The 15,424-nt window shown below is 51.3% G+C and overlaps 1 protein-coding gene across 3 annotated transcripts in view; it reads left to right on the top strand.

Moving 5' to 3' along the window:
* The first annotated feature begins 2,226 nt into the window (after positions 1–2,226).
* Positions 2,227–15,424, top strand: part of SCMH1 (Scm polycomb group protein homolog 1) — a 60,754-nt gene continuing 47,556 nt past the window's right edge. For all 3 annotated transcript variants that reach the window (XM_021554877.3, XM_021554880.3, XM_021554875.3), the window contains exon 1: positions 2,227–2,327. The gene's annotated coding sequence lies outside the window, so the exon portion shown is untranslated. The remainder of the gene's footprint in view (positions 2,328–15,424) is intronic.

Raw genomic sequence — 15,424 nt, 5'->3', positions numbered from 1 at the left:
GTTACCTGGGGGTTCTCAAGATAAGGGGTGACAGAGCAGGGTTTTGGGGTACCATGTGTAGGCTCTGGTTGTTCTGCAGGACAGAGAAGGTCCCCAGTGAGGCCCATCTCTGGTCAGGACACAGCTCCAAGGATGCTCTTGGGGTCAGCTTGCACAGGGTTCTCTCCAGATGGAACATGGAGATGGTACGTGAAGGTCATGAGGTACAACAGTGGCACAAGGGATCCTTTTATCTTTAGGATTCCTTTAGGGAGTCACAGGAGTCTTAGTCTGGGGGGATTTTGGGGACACTGAGTCCCCAAATACATCTGTACATCTGTGGTGTCTCTGGCTGGGATGGCAGTGCAGGGAGAGCTCCTGCCCAGGCTGGGAGGAAAGGGAATATCTGGGGATTGCCTGTCCCCAGCATTTGGCTGTGCTGCATGAAGTCCATGCCAGTCCTGGCTGTCCTGTGGGGGAGGCAGACAAGGATGGACATCACTCTGCAGTGCCCAGGGGGTCTCTGGTGGGAACAGGGGTCTAGCAGGTCACAGTGGGGCTTTGCTATGCCCAAAGGGTCCTGGCTGGGCATGGGGCACCCACTCACAGGTGTGGAGACCATGGGAAGGGTCAGCCCTGTGCCCATGTGGGTGGGCATGGGAGGGCTATGCCAAGGCTGAGGCTCACAGGAGGAGCAAGTCTGTCCTGTCCCAAGGGTCCAGGGATGGCACAGGAGAGTCTGTCCCCAGGCTGGGGCTCACAGTGGGGTCTGTCCCCATCCCTAAAGTTCCAGGGATGGCACAGGGGAGTCTGTCCCCAGGCTGGGGCTCACAGTGGGGTCTGTCCCCATCCCTAAAGTTCCAGGGATGGCACAGGGGAGTCTGTCCCCAGGCTGGGGCTCACAGTGGGGTCTGTCCCCATCCCTAAAGTTCCAGGGATGGCACAGGGGAGTCTGTCCCCAGGCTGGGGCTCACAGTGGGGTCTGTCCCCATCCCCAAAGTTCCAGGGATGGCACAGGGAGTCTGTCCCCAGGCTGGGGCTCACAGTGGGGGTCTGCCCCTGTCCCCAGAGGGTCCAGGGATGGCACAGGGGAGTCTGTCCCCAGGCTGGGGCCTGCAGGGGGGGTCTGCCCTGTCCCCAAAGGGTCCAGGGATGGCACAGGAGAGTCTGTCCCCAGGCTGGGGCTCACAGTGGGGTCTGTCCCCATCCCCAAAGTTCCAGGGATGGCACAGGGAGTCTGTCCCCAGGCTGGGGCTCACAGTGGGGGTCTGCCCCTGTCCCCAAAGGGTCCAGGGATGGCACAGGAGAGTCTGTCCCCAGGCTCGGGCTCACAGTGGGGGTCTGCCCCTGTCCCCAAAGGGTCCAGGGATGGCACACGGGAGTCTGTCCCCAGGCTGGGGCTCACAGTGGGGTCTGTCCCCATCCCCAAAGTTCCAGGGATGGCACAGGGGAGTCTGTCCCCAGGCTGGGGCCTGCAGTGGGGGTCTGCCCCTGTCCCCAGAGCATCCAGGGATGGCACAGGGGAGTCTGTCCCCAGGCTGGGGCCTGCAGGGGGGGTCTGCCCTGTCCCCAGAGGGTCCAGGGATGGCACAGGGAAGTCTGTCCCCAGGCTGGGGCTCACAGTGGGGGTCTGCCCTGTCCCCAAAGGGTCCTGGGGAGGGCTGGAGAGGCTGTCCCCAGGCTGAAGACCATGGGTGGGATCTGTCCTGTGCCTGGGGGGTCCCTTGAGGGCACAGGGGGTCCTCCCCAGGCACGGTGAGGACACCGCGGGTCTGCCCCGTGCCCACAGTGCGGGTGGGGACAGGGGTCTGTCCCTGCGTGAGCACGGTCCCGAGCGGGGCACAGCGACGGTGGGCAGTTCGTGAGGGCCGGGCGAGCGGAGCCGAACCGAACCGGGCCGAGCCGAGTCGACTGGAGCCGAAACGAGCCGGGACGGGCCGAGCCGAGCCGACTGGAGCCGAGCTGACTTGGAGCCGACTGGAGCCGAGCCGGGACGGGCCGAAGCAGAGAGGAGCCGTGCCGAGACACGCCGAGCCGAGCCGAACGCGGCCGAACCCAACCGAGCCGAGCCGAGCCGAGAGGAGCCGCACCGACCCCGCCGAGCCTGCCCGAGCCTCGGCCGCCCAACCGCCGAAGCCCCGGCGCTGGCCGGAGCCGTCCCGGCGGCGGGGGCGGCGCGGGGCCGCGCCGGGCCGGGCCGCCGGTCCCTCCTCCCCGATCCCCCGCCGCTCCCCCTTCGCTCCTTCCCGTTCCCTCCCGTTCCCTCCCCGCCTCCCTGCGCAGCGCGAACATGGCGGCGGCGGCGGCGGCGAGGGACTGAGCAGCGCCAGCGCTCGGCGGCCGCGCAGGTGAGGGGCGGCCCGGGGCGGGCGGCTCGGCCGGGCTCGGCCCGGTCCGGCCCGGCCGGGGAGGCGCGGCGGGAGTCGGGCCCGCAGCCCGGCCCGGATCTCATCCCTCCTGTCAGCGCAGCGCGGCCCGGCCCCGCACGGTGCCCGGGCCGGGGGCGGCTGTCAGCGCCCGCACCTGCCGGTGCCCGTCCGGGACCGGCGCTCCCGGCGCTCGGCAGCGCCCCGCGGCTCCCCGGCCCCGCGGCTCCCCGGCCCCGCGGCTCCCCGGCCCCGCGGCTGCCCGGCCGGGCTGTGCCTCCCGGGGAAGCCTCTTGCGGGGCTTTGTTGTTCTGCCGGGTGTCCCCGGGCAGGGCCTCGGGCAGCCGCGGTACCGCCTCGCCCCCAGGCCGCGGAGCGGTTCGGGGGCCGGCCGGAGCTGCCCCGCTCCCCGGCGCGGTTCGGTGTCAGCCGGACGCTCCCGGCAGGAAAGGGGCAGCGGGACCGAGCTGCCGGAGCATTGCAGGAGGTGGCCCCGGCTGCGGGCTGTGCCCGCGGGGGTTTGTGCCCTTCCTCCCCCACGAGCCCTGCGGGGCTCGGTGACACGCTCCTGTCACCCCAGTGCGTGTGTGGAGCTGGTGCCCGGTGCTCCCAGCGGGTCCCCTGGGATCCTGCTGCTGGGGAGAGCGGCGGTGACCCCGGGCAGCAGCCGGAGAAATCCCATCACCACCACCGTGCCTGGGGAAAAGCTGCACCTCCTTCGGAGGGATAGAGCTGGGAGCGAGACAAGATCTGAGGGTTTCGTGCACAGGGAGATGTTTAAAAATAACCCCGCTGACGGCTGGCTCCTGCCGCGCAGGTTTAATCCACAAGCTCTTTGAAGCTCCCGTGTAAAACTGTTGCAGCACTTTGGAGTCTGGATGACGGAAGGTAGAGCTGGCAAATCCGAGCAGGCAGCCTGAGTTTGGGATGCACTGAGCAGCTTGGCTCCCTTGGGCCTCGGATGGTTTAAGTTCAGCAGCTGAACATGAAACTATTTCCACGGGGAACGTCGGGATGTGCAGACCCAGCTCTGGGGTCCCCGGCTTTGATTTTTTGGCTGAGTTTCTGTTTACTGTTGTTGTTTATAGTAAACAGCGTGCACTGAGTGGCTGGGAAGAGCCATGTGGTCGCTGCGGTTCGCAGCCAGTAATATTGGGGAAAATGTTTTCCCCACCTCGGTTCAACGCCTGAGCGCCGCTTCGGGCTGGGCCTCCTCCTGTCGCCTTCCTCTCTTACTCTCAGCTTCTGCTGGCCAGACTGTGCTGTCCATGTGTGTTTGCTAGGAATATTGGGAGCATGTGATAGTGCTTTCATTTCTTTTGCTTCATCTCAGGCACCGACGTGTGGCTTGGTGTTAATATAGGGAACAAAACTCAGCTCATGGGGGTCTCAGCTTGAGACAAGCTGCCGTGGTATGCAGCCCTGCATGTGCTGGTGGGTAGTTCAGGATCTGCCCAGTAGATGGTATGAAAATGCAGATGGAAATCAGGGAGTGCCTTACAGTGGGCACGAGGGAAATGCAGGTATTTCTGTGCTATTGAAAGTGTTTATTTAATTCAAAGTTTTGAGTGTGTTCTGTTTGTGAGAGATATACTGACTCTTGGTCCTCCTGGTTTGGTATTTACATCTTAGCAAGTGACAATTCTGCATCTTGATAATCTGCTTTTCTTGGGGCACTTCTGTGGAAACCTGATCGATTTTGCAGAATAATATGGTTTCTATAAGTAAAAGATGCTGTTAGGTTATTAAATTATCTGATTCATCAGGTAGCTGTGCTTCAGTCTAGACAGGAATGCTGCGGGAGCTGTGTCCCTGCCCTGTGTCTAATTTAAAGGAATGTCTGAAACTTTGTTTCATAGTTTCAGACGTCAGGGACCTCCAGAGATGTCCTGGTTGTTTCCCAATCCTGGGTAAGGTCAGGAAGACTTCTAAACCCTTCCTGAGTAATAGTTCTTTTAAGGTCTTCATGCTGGCAATTCCATATCCTGTGCAGGTGATGTATGCCAACACTTAGGCCTCCTCATCATTAGAGAGATTTTCTGGGGTGTTTAATCTAAATCTGTGTCTTGCACTTTAAACCTGTTATTTTTCTGATGTCCAGAGCTCATGGAGAACACCCTACTCCATACATCACTTCCTACATGTCTGCAGCTCAGTTAGAAGCATTTGAAGACTTTTTTTCCCTCTCCCTAAGCTGAGCAAGATCAGTTTCTTCTCCGTTCTTCTCAGGTGGGCACGCCAGCCTGGCTGATCTCTGTCTCTGACTTGGGTTCTGCTTCCATTCACACTTCACCTAAAGTGCCATGGTCAGTCAGGGTCAGACTGTGTCAGTGGGGCTTTTGCAGGGCAGTTGTAATAAGCTGGGCCCAAATGACCCCGTTTTGGATATGTCTCAGTGCTGTTATGTGACGAGGAATGCAGATCACGTTTGCCTATTTGTGCTTTTAACTGTGTGTTTGTGACAGAGGACCTGGCGTGCTCGGTGAGCTCCTATTTGCAAATCTGGAGTAGCGTGCTAGCAACGTGAGCTCAGAGCTGTGTTTGGGGCTTTTGTTTGAGCTGTAATGTTTGCATCTTCCACCCTGTCTTTTCTCCTTTTCCTTGCCTGCTACTGGAATTCAGTTTTTGCTATGAGACAAAGAGATTTTGAGTCGTTTATGCATCCATTTATGTTTGAGAAGTTTCCTGACAAGGAAGGGTTTCTGAGAAGTGAGGGAAGATGCACTGAGGACAGAGCAGCAACTCTGGCTGCCAGCTTCTCTTGTGAGTAGTTAATCTCCTGCATAAATGTAATTAAGAGATGTGCCAAGGTAAAAATCGTCTCCACAACTGAACTCTCAGTGTAGCAGAACTGTAACTCTGACCCCTCCTTCACCCCAGCACTACATCCGGGTGTAGCACCTGCACTCCAAGATGGGACATGAATGCTCCATCCCACTTTATTTGCAGGATAGCACAGCTTAATCCTAAAGTCAATGCTTTTTCTGGGTTTAATACACTTGTAAAAAAATCCTTTCTTACCCAGCTTAAATATCTACCAGTGGAAGCTGTTATAAAACATTTGCACTATGTTTAACCTGATAGTGCAAGTCTGAGAGCAGCAGAAAGCACAATAAATCTTCCCTGTGTATCACCAGGTCTCACTGGGCTTGGAGTGAACAAATAAAGTGACCTGAGCTAGTGGTGTCAGAATGGTGTCTGGTGGGGACACCTGAGCACTGGAGGTCAGCACCTCTTTGCAAAGCTGTGCTCTGTCTTGGGTGGCAATCACCCTTAGCAGGACATTTCAGAGGTGGTTTCAATTGTGAGCTGAAGGAGAGATCAGTACAGGAACATCACTGCAGCCTGGCTGGTGCTGAAAATGCTTAATTCCCAGAGATCTCTATTTTCATTCAATTCCCTTAAAACCAGAGTAATCCTTAACTCTTTTACTGAGGTTTCTTACACACAGCACCTCTAGCAGATTTAGACACTGTGATACACAGTTTGCAATCTGCATGGTTCACTCAGGCACCTACCAAGTGTTTCTGCCTCTCTAGCAGGGATTTAAGCAGAGTCTGTGTACCTCTGCTCTTACTGGGCTGAATCTCACACTTTTATGCAGCCTCATCCTGAGCAAAAAATCAAGAATTTGGCTGAGAACTGAGGGAAAAGATGAATGTCTGTTTTGCTGCCTCTGCTGTTTGCGTGGCAGCCTCGTCCAACAGGCCGGATGGACAGGTGATGTCTGACTCTGCAGAGGAGTCTAAAGCACTTGGCTCCCTGAGAGCTGGCTTGATCAGCAGAGGGAAGTGACCCCTGCAGCTCCACAGCCTGCTTGGTAATACGTCACTGGAGATGAGGAAACAGAGCAGAGCCGATGTGGTCACTGCCAGCACAAGGGAGCTGACGTGGGAATTCAGGAAGGACTGCTTTTCCCTGGCCCGAGCTTGTGCTTCTGATGCTCTCCATGTCTTGCTCAGAAGTTTTTCTGTTTGTGTTATAAATTGAATGGTGTTATCACCAGTCAGAAAAGAAACTCCTGCTGGAGGTGTCTCCTCCCAGCCAATGTGCTCGGAGTTACCCAGCTTCAATTAGCTTGTACATTTTACAGACTGCCACAGTGGGAACTGCCCAGAAACCGCCCTGTGGCTCCGGTTTGTTTTCAACAACGGAAACTGGAGGAGTAGATGCCAGTGGAAATTTGCGAAGTTCAATCTTTGCCCATTGAATTTCCTGTAATTCCTCCCCTCTCCTGGCCCTTGCAGGTTGCACTGGACACTGGTTCAGGTCCTTCTCCTAGATATTGTGGCAAGGGAGCAAGTTTGGTTTACCCATTTCTGGAGTGACATCTGCTGCAGTTTGCTTGGGGCTGGAGGGAAGTAGGTACACCCTTCTGATTCCTGAAGGTGCTGCTGATGTTTGACTCTAGGAAAAATGGATTTTGTGCCTGAGGGGAGCTGGGGGACACTTAGAGTGTTTGAGTTCAGTGTTGGCAGGGGCTGCACAGGGTGAAGCTCATCTGTCCTCCACTGAGTGAGCCACTGTCCCATCGGCTGCTGCTTGCAGTCACCTCCCTGTTGCCTGCCTGGACAAGGCAGTGCTGGAGCACCTGCTGCCAGTGCCTGACCAGCTTCCATCCTCTCTGTCCTCCCCTGTGCCACTGCTGCAGGGTGTCCCTGCTCCTGGGCCTCCCTCCGTTCCCTTTGGAGCAGCCCCTGCCTGCTCCCCCCACGCTGAGCCCTCAGCAGTGGGATGCACATCCAGCTGTGTCTGCGGTGAGCGGGAGGACAGCCTGTGTTCCCTGTTCCCCTCGCTCCCTCCTGGCTGTGGGAGCCTCCCTGGGCTGCTGCCAGGGCCTGCCTGCCCTCCCTGTGTCCCTGCAGCTGTGGGGAGGCCAGGCCAGGCTGTATTGTAAATGCAGGCAAACCTAATGGGAAGAAATGACAATGTCTGACTCAATTCGGAAGGCTGAATGATTTCTTTATTATAACTATGCTAAAATACATTAATATACTATATAAAAGGAGGATACTAAAACTACATACTACTTTCTCTGACTCTAACTCCAACACAACTCGTGACCCTCTTTTGAGAGTCTAGACATGGATTGGATTTGCCATCAGGCTCAAACAATCCTCACCAGAATCTAATCAAGCACTCACTCCAGGTAAACAATTCTCTAAATTCATTTTACATAGGAGAAATAAGGAGCAGAAATAGAAATTGTTTTCTCTTTCATTTCTCTTTGTGTACCTCTATGAAAAATCCTAAAAGTGAGAGAAATGTGCTTGCCACCAGGCTGGGCCACACACACTGTGGGGGACACAGAGGAGCACCACTTTGGGGCCGGGCTTGGCTCTGGCTCTGGGTGGCACAAAACGTCCCCACAGTGCAGCTGAATGTCCCTGAAACCAGCTCTGTCTGCAGAGGTGGCAGCTCAGGGTGAGGGTGGCTACCTGAGCTCAGGCTGAATGTGCTGGGGAACTCTACAGGGTGCTGGGCATCTCCCAGCAGCGCTCCCTCCCTGCACTCACTGCTGCAGGGCCCCTCACTCCCCACTTTTGCCTTTCCTGCCCAGCTGCAGCACATAAGGTAGGAGAAATTCCTGCTCTGTACTCTTATTTAAGTGAAGGAGTAGAGAGCAGGCAGAAGAGCTGATGGAGTCTGATGTGGACCGAGGAGGAAGTTGTACCAATTCTGCTTTCTAAAAATAAGTTAAATGGCTGTTCACGCAGCCCAGAGACTGCTGCTCTCTGTACACTGACTGTGGTTGCTTTTTATTTTTTTTTTGTCTTGTTACAGCAAATCTTTAATGCTGCAGTCCATTAAAATTATACAGTTGCTGTGTAATCAGGGAGGTACCTATGGAGAAAGTCTTGTGGTTTCAGTGTTTCTAGAAGTGACCTTGAAGGATCACCCATGCATAATGTTTCCTAGAGCTTTCTCTAGAGTATTCTAATATTTCCAGTGATCGTGATTCCTACTTTCCTCAGCAGTTCACTCCAATGCCTGACTATTCTGAGATTAAGGAGCTTTGCTTGATTTCAGCTGTACTTTAACACCATCATTTTGACATTTCACCTTCTCTTCTGGCAAGCTACCAAGAGAAGAAAAATGCTGTCCTGCTTGTTACGTACAGTTGACATTATCCAGAGGATATTGGCCATTGATGGGCAGCAGGTATCAGTTCCACCACCTTCCTGCTCACCTTAACTCTTACCACAGGCAGAGTAAACCGTGACAGCTGGCTGACCTCCTGGCCTGTCACATGAATCCAGAGGTCATTTGTCATTGCCACAGCCCCACACTGGAGGGTTTTACATGGCTGTACAATGCCACATCTCCTCAGCATGGCAGGAGGTAGCAACTCACTTGATGGTGAATTGCTGTGCCTGGAGAGGGCAGGAGGAATTTGTTTCCCTCAGGTATTATCCAAGCCCTGCACTGTAGATCTGGGCAGTCCCACTGTTGTTCCAGCATTATGGTGGAGTTGAGGGATGGCTTTTGACTCTTGGCTCCTTTTCCATCACCATGAGCTTTGGTCACGTCTTGCACAGAGTCTCCAGTTTTGTGTGTGTGTGTGTGTGTGTGTTTGTGTGTGTGTGTATGTGTGTGTGTGTGTGTCTGTGTGTGTGTGGTAGTATCTGTTCAATGTTACCTTGTGCCTGACCAGAGGACTCAGTATGTTCTGGGGCTGCTTGGTTATTTCATATTGTTGTCAGCTGGAAAATCTGTAAATGCCCTGTGATATTTTACAGCTTTATAAGCTGTACAAAATGTCCAGCAGGTACTTGAATGTCGAGCAGATACAGTCTGTAAGAGTGCCTTGTTTTCATTAGCTCCTTGGCAGACACTGAACATACTTGCAGAGCTGCAGGGTGGACTTTTGGTTGCTTGTGGTCATGATTTGGGTTTTTTTATTGGCATTACCATGTGCTGCACAGAAAACAGTGAAGGGCCTCACAGTATATTTTTTAGTTGTCCAAACTCTTGGCCCTTCAGGAATGTAAAGCAGCCTAACAACTTTTTCTTACATAATTAACAGGAATCTGTTCAGGGTTTCCTGCAGGAACTGGCTAGTGATTTTTACTCTCTGGGAGTAATTCTCCTGAGCTAATATTTCTGTTTACATCTAGATTGTTCTTTTGTTTGTTTGTTTGTTTTGTTATTAAAATTGAATATAATTTTGATGGGCATTTTGTACGTTTTCTGTATCCAGACTTTGTACTCAGTAGAGGCTATTTCTATTTGAGTAGATACATGGTTTTGAATACTGGGATTTTATCTTCTTAAGTCACAGATGAGACCACAGTTATACACAGGGTAAAAATAGCAAGCAGTAATTAATACCCATCCTCAGTGAGCCTGGCTTGCTTTTCTGGTTTCTCTTGACATGTTGCACTGCAGCAATTTCCTTTCTTTTTCCTAAGAAATAGATTAATTAATATCTCTGTACATGAGTGAGAAAATAAAGCAAATATGATTGTTTCCTGCCCTGGCACACCATTCCCATGGGGTACAATGAGTTTGTGGGAGCTCTTCTCTTGGGCTGCCCTTTGCCTTGATTGGGCTGGAGCAGACCAGGCAGCAGAAGGAATGGCATTCTTCACTCTCCCAGACATCCTTCTTTCCCTCTGTCCAGGCTGGATTATCTCTGTCTCAGTGCTCCAAGCAGCAGAGAGGACTCCTCTTCCGCTCCAGCAAGGGTAAATCCAGGTTTTGTGGCTCTGCTCCATACCCTGAGGGTTTGGAGATTTTATCGTTCTCATTTCTTTAGCAGATGGGGGCAGATCAGTAGGAACTATTTCTCATCTGTCCTTTGTTTGCATAAGAAGAATCAGCTGCTGGAAGGGTTGGAGGGGAGTCTGGCTGTGCTTCCTGCCAGGGAGACCCTGAGTTTTGTCACTCTAAGGGTAGATTTTTATATACACACACGCACGTTAAAGGGATCGTTTTACCTTGCCTTCTCTGAGGGAGCAGGTTCAGGAGGGCAGAGGGAGTTGCATTTGGAAGGTTGGGAAGGTTGGCTGTATGGATGTTGAGTCAGGGACAGGGATTTGTATGTGAATCTGTGAAGGATTCAGCCTTGACTGTGACTGGAGTCGTGCCCCACTCCTTCCCTTTGTCATTAGAGACTTGTCTGTGCTGGTGCTGGACCTCAGGAAGGTAAGAAATGCTTAACTCCATGGAAGGTCATTCCTTGTGCTGGATGAGGAAAGCAAGCACTTAAGGCTCTCCAGTAACATGCTCAGCGATGGCTTTGATGCCATGTGAGGCTTGAGGATGAGTTTTCATCCCTCTGTTTTCCCAAGGGATATTGTTAAGCATTCCATTTAATTGTTAGGGCTGGTTATAGAAGGAAAGCAGAAGGAAAATGCAATTTTAGGTGTATGTAACCATCATCATCCCCCATGTCTCAGTATTTAGCTCATTAGAGTGGTGATTTTGTCGCTCACCTTTCCTTCAGGGCTGGTTTGTTCTCCTGTGCTCCCTGAGCTCTCATCTCCCTCCCTGCCATTTCAGTGGAAACCCTTGCTCCGTGTGTCTCTCCCTGAGGATCACCCTCCTCCCTTGTGCTTGTGAGATACCGGGTTCTTTAAGGGATTGGGTCATCTCCTTCCCCTCTCTTTGCAAGGTTTTCCTCATTTACATTTCTGTTGTGTCCCCTAATTACCATCCCTTTGGTTTTTTATTCCCCCTCAAGCTGCCTTTCCCTGCTTATGGTCTCCTGAGGAGCTCTGCTGAAACTTTATCAAACTTACATTACTAGAAATAGTTAATGCATAATTTTCTTTGAGGAATTCTCACATCCTGCTTGCAGCATCACTGCACAGTCTGTTGTGACATTTCCAATAGAGACACAACTGGAAGTCAATCCTTTCCTTCTGGATTGCCTCCTGTTTCCCCTTCAATAGGGACATAAGAATACATTGTCCTCCTATATCTTCCATCCCATAAAGAGTTTATTTTTTTATAGAGTCCAGTAGAGAATTAAGGATAAGGTTGATTAAACGTTATACATACATATATCTACTGGGTGTCAAGCAGAGACCCGTGAAGAGTTTACACACTGGAGCCCATTCTGAGGCCACATCCATCACCCGTGTAACTGCTGCCTGGGAAAGCAGCCACAGCTGACTGTGCAAGGGGGGCTGTACTAGCCTGTCTGGGGGTGATATGGAAACCATGCACTGGTTTTTAATGTACTCCTGTTTAAATTCTTATTTAAAGACTTTGAAGCATCCTATTGTGTGCTTTTGTGAGGGGTGACTTTGTAAGTGCCCTGGGCAGAATCCCATTTCAAGGTCTCCTGTAAGCCATCTGCTTTCAGTAATAGCTCTTAGCTTTGGCATGTGGCTCAGTGCAGGCTGAAATAGCCACATTGCTGCAAAACTTTCTTTACTGCCTGCATCAGTTTGGGCTTCCCACTATGCCTGCACAGGCTGGTGCACCTTTGCAATGCCCTGCATCACCCTGTCCTTGAGGTTCACCCTCCAGCTTGTCCCCAGGCAAGGGGGGGCATGACCCAGCACAGGAGTGTGGGGTGCACCATATCCTGCACCTCTCCATGTTCTGGGAATGCCATGAAAGGAAACTCAGATACCTGCAAACGTGGCCTCTGGTTTGGTTCCAGTCACCAGGGTGTCAGGGTATGGTCGGAACATGCCAGGATCAGGCTAGAGCCCAATGTGTGATAAATCTTCTCTACTTCCAGTTGTCATCAGTGGATTGGGTACACTGCTGGGCCAACCTATAACCCAGGCCATTCCTCTTCTAAGGTCAGGAGACTTTAACTTTTAGCTATGGGAGTCCTGCTGACTCAAAATAGCTGTCACACAGATGGTTCAGTGTTAGAAACAGCAGCCTTGGGCACAAAGATTCAATTCCTTGCTTTGGCATGTTCTTCCCACATGGCACTGAAGTCCATCAGTCCTTTGCTTTTCTATATGTAACAGCACCTTACCTGCCCAAAAAGCAGGTCTCTGTGGTTTTTTGTTACAGTGCTTTTGGGAGAGCTCCGTGGAGGTACAGGTCAGAAATGTCTCCACTTAATACCCAGAAACAGAGATATGCATCATTTCCCAGATCTCCTTCACAACAGTCATGGAGAACAATGGTGTTGGTGGCATCTTTCACACTGGGATGTGGGACATGGGCATTGCTCAGCTCAGAGGGAGAACCTCAAAGTGACTTCCACAGTAGGACCAGCCATGAAGGATTTGCTGAAATTATTCTGGAGCACAGTGAAGCTTCTTTACCCTTGTCTGTTCCCACAGGGGATTTGTATGATTAGCTAAAGTGTGCACCACATCAGCACGAGTTCAAGGTGGGCCACTCACTGTCCATGGCAATGGGAGGCAGCCCAGGTCCTGGCTCCAAGCCTTGGACATGGTCCTGTCTGGGGAGGAGCAGCACAGGATCCTCTGCATTCTGTGAATCCCTGCCCATGTGTCCTGGTTTGGAAAGCAAAACCAGTGAGAGGCTCCAAGTCAGAAATACAGTTTATTAGGAAAAAGGGAACAAAGAACCAAATACGTACACACACACAAAAGAAGAACCACTGACAGAGTCAGAGATACAGCCTGACACTCGCTGGCTGGGGCAGTGGTGGCAGATGTGGTTCTGTCCCAGCAGTGCTCCTGCAGACTGATGTGGTTTCCCTCTGGAGGTCCAGTGCAGAGAAGGTCTCAGCTGTTCCTCTTGGAAAATGGGATTTACTTGTTGTTTGTACAACCCCGTTATATCCTTGGTGGCATTGTTTGGCTCCTCCCTCTGGGTGGAGCATCTCACAATAGAACTGTGATCTTATCAGCCGTGTGGCTGAAAGAACAGCTTCTCCTGGAGGGACTTATCTCTGAGCCATGAGATAAGGGAGGAAAAAAAAAAAAAAGGGATTGCAGCTCGAGGTGGTAATGGAATACACCCCAATATTATAACCTAGGACACCATGTCAAGGGGCTTGGAACAAGAGGATCTTTGACCCAAATTATTCCATGAGTCCATGTTCCCTGCATGGGGAGGCTTTAGGTTTTTATTTTCTTTCTATTTGAGTGGGTGTGAAACCAATACCAGTCTTAGAAGCAGCTCTGATTTTTCAACAATGTGTGAACTTCTCACAGCAGTCAAGCCCCATCTTTCCAAGGAGGATTTGCAGGGCTGGAGTGCTCATCCCCCTCACTACAGAAATGGCAGCCACGGAGCTGTAACTCCCAGCTCATCAGTAAACGTGTCTGTACTGAGAAAACTCATCCTGTTAAGGGGCTTCCTTTAGCAGCCTCAAGTCAGATTATCTTATTTGTCTTTTATTTGAAGCCCTTTTATCTCTCCATTTCTTTCAGCCTGGGTATCCTGTTCCTGGGGTGTGCCAAATATGTTGTCTTTATTGCAGCCTCTTCAGTCTTTGTGGAGAGCAGGGTCTGCTCACAGTGATACATGTCAGGATGTTTTTAGTTTGATCCAAGGCTCATGCTGGTTTTGTTGGGGTTTTTTTGTTTGGGTTGTTTCTTTGGGGTTATTTTTGGATAGGGAGGGAAGTCCTTATTGAAATCCTGCAAGGTTTTATTTAATTTCTTCCACAATCACGAGCAGTGGTCGCTGTTCTTGCTTTGCTCACAGTGGTGGTTCCTCTCACTGATCCCTGGTTTTTGTATTCACCTTGAGGGTGATCTCTTGAGGTTGACTCAGTAGTGTTTGGTGGTCCAGCTGCCATTTCCTGGGAGGCTGAGTTATCTCCACTCCCCACCAACCTGAAGGTGTTCAAAAGGAAGTCATAAAATCAATATTTTCATTGTAGAAACCTTGTCTATCCAAGTTTTTCATGTGTTTTTGTCTTTTAAAATATGTACTCCTGTGAGACTTGGCCCAGGGGCTGAGGAAGTGTGTTACTTGTGATCACATCTTCAAGACACCTCGGTGTGTTAACACAAGAATGTGTTTGTGAGGAGCCTGTCATGAAGTCTGGAGTTCATCAGTCCACTTCTTACATGACAGAAGGATAAAATTAATTCCAGAGAATGAGAGATGTTGGAAATGACAGAAAATCCTTCTGGTAGAAAGAGGATTAATGATTTACAGCCATCAGGTATTTCAGATCACACCAGGGGATCAGTACTGCAGATGGAAATACCAGCATTCATTGTACAGTGTTACTTAGAAATATTTCCTGGCATGAATGTAAGGCCTCTCCTGACCTGATGAAGGGAGATGCTTCCAAAGGTGCTGTACCTTCATCAACCTTTGTTTGGAGCTGCCAAAAACATAACTTTGCACAGACAAGGACAAATAAAACTCCAGTCTTGGTCAGGAGGATGGTAACAGGGAAGGTGGAAGGAACTAAAATCATTGTTTCAGATAAATTCTGACTCACCTTTTCACTTGGAAGCTGATCACTCCTGAGAGTTTAGTCCAGGTCCCACATAAGCATTCATTTGGCATTTTGGTTTAGGACTCCTTGCCTGCATGTCTGGCTCTGAGACAGCTGGTGCTCCATCCTGGGAGCTGGTCTTTGGCTTCTGCCCAGGAAAGGGATCAGTCAGCTGGCTCATCAAAGTGTGCCTTGAGAGCAAAAACTGAGGTTTAGACCAGCAAAAGTTCTGGTGTCCACAGGTCAGGCAGAAATCTGAGGAGCCAAGTCTAGTGTGAAAACTAAAAGAGGAGTCAGAGCATGCTCTGATTTCTCAGTAGGCTAAAAGTGCTTTTCTTTCTGCACCATAGAAATTAAAAATGGCAAAAATAGCTGTTAAATGAGCAAGCAGGCTGAGTTTGGAGAAGGTTCTTCCTCTAGAGGGTTATGGGACTTCCAGCGAATGGTCATGGTTCCAAGGCTGCCAAGCTCAAGGAACATCAGCAAAATGCTCTCAGGGACATGGTGGGTTTGGTTTGTTGGGGTGTCCTGTGTGTGGTCCAGAGTTGGAATTGATGATCCTTATAGATCCCTCCCAGCTCAGGATATTCTGTAATTCACATGATCTGCTCATCACGTGCCTGATTTTCTGTTTGGGTTGGGATGCCTCTGGATGTGCCTGTGTGTAACCCATGGTCACACAGGGGCTTCCAAATGGAACTGAAACATCCCAGCAGGGCGGCTGGAATGGCAG

This window comes from Lonchura striata, chromosome 26, assembly GCF_046129695.1.
Source record: "Lonchura striata isolate bLonStr1 chromosome 26, bLonStr1.mat, whole genome shotgun sequence".
NCBI classification, from domain to species: Eukaryota; Metazoa; Chordata; class Aves; order Passeriformes; family Estrildidae; genus Lonchura; species Lonchura striata.
This window is presented reverse-complemented; position numbering and strand designations above follow the sequence as displayed.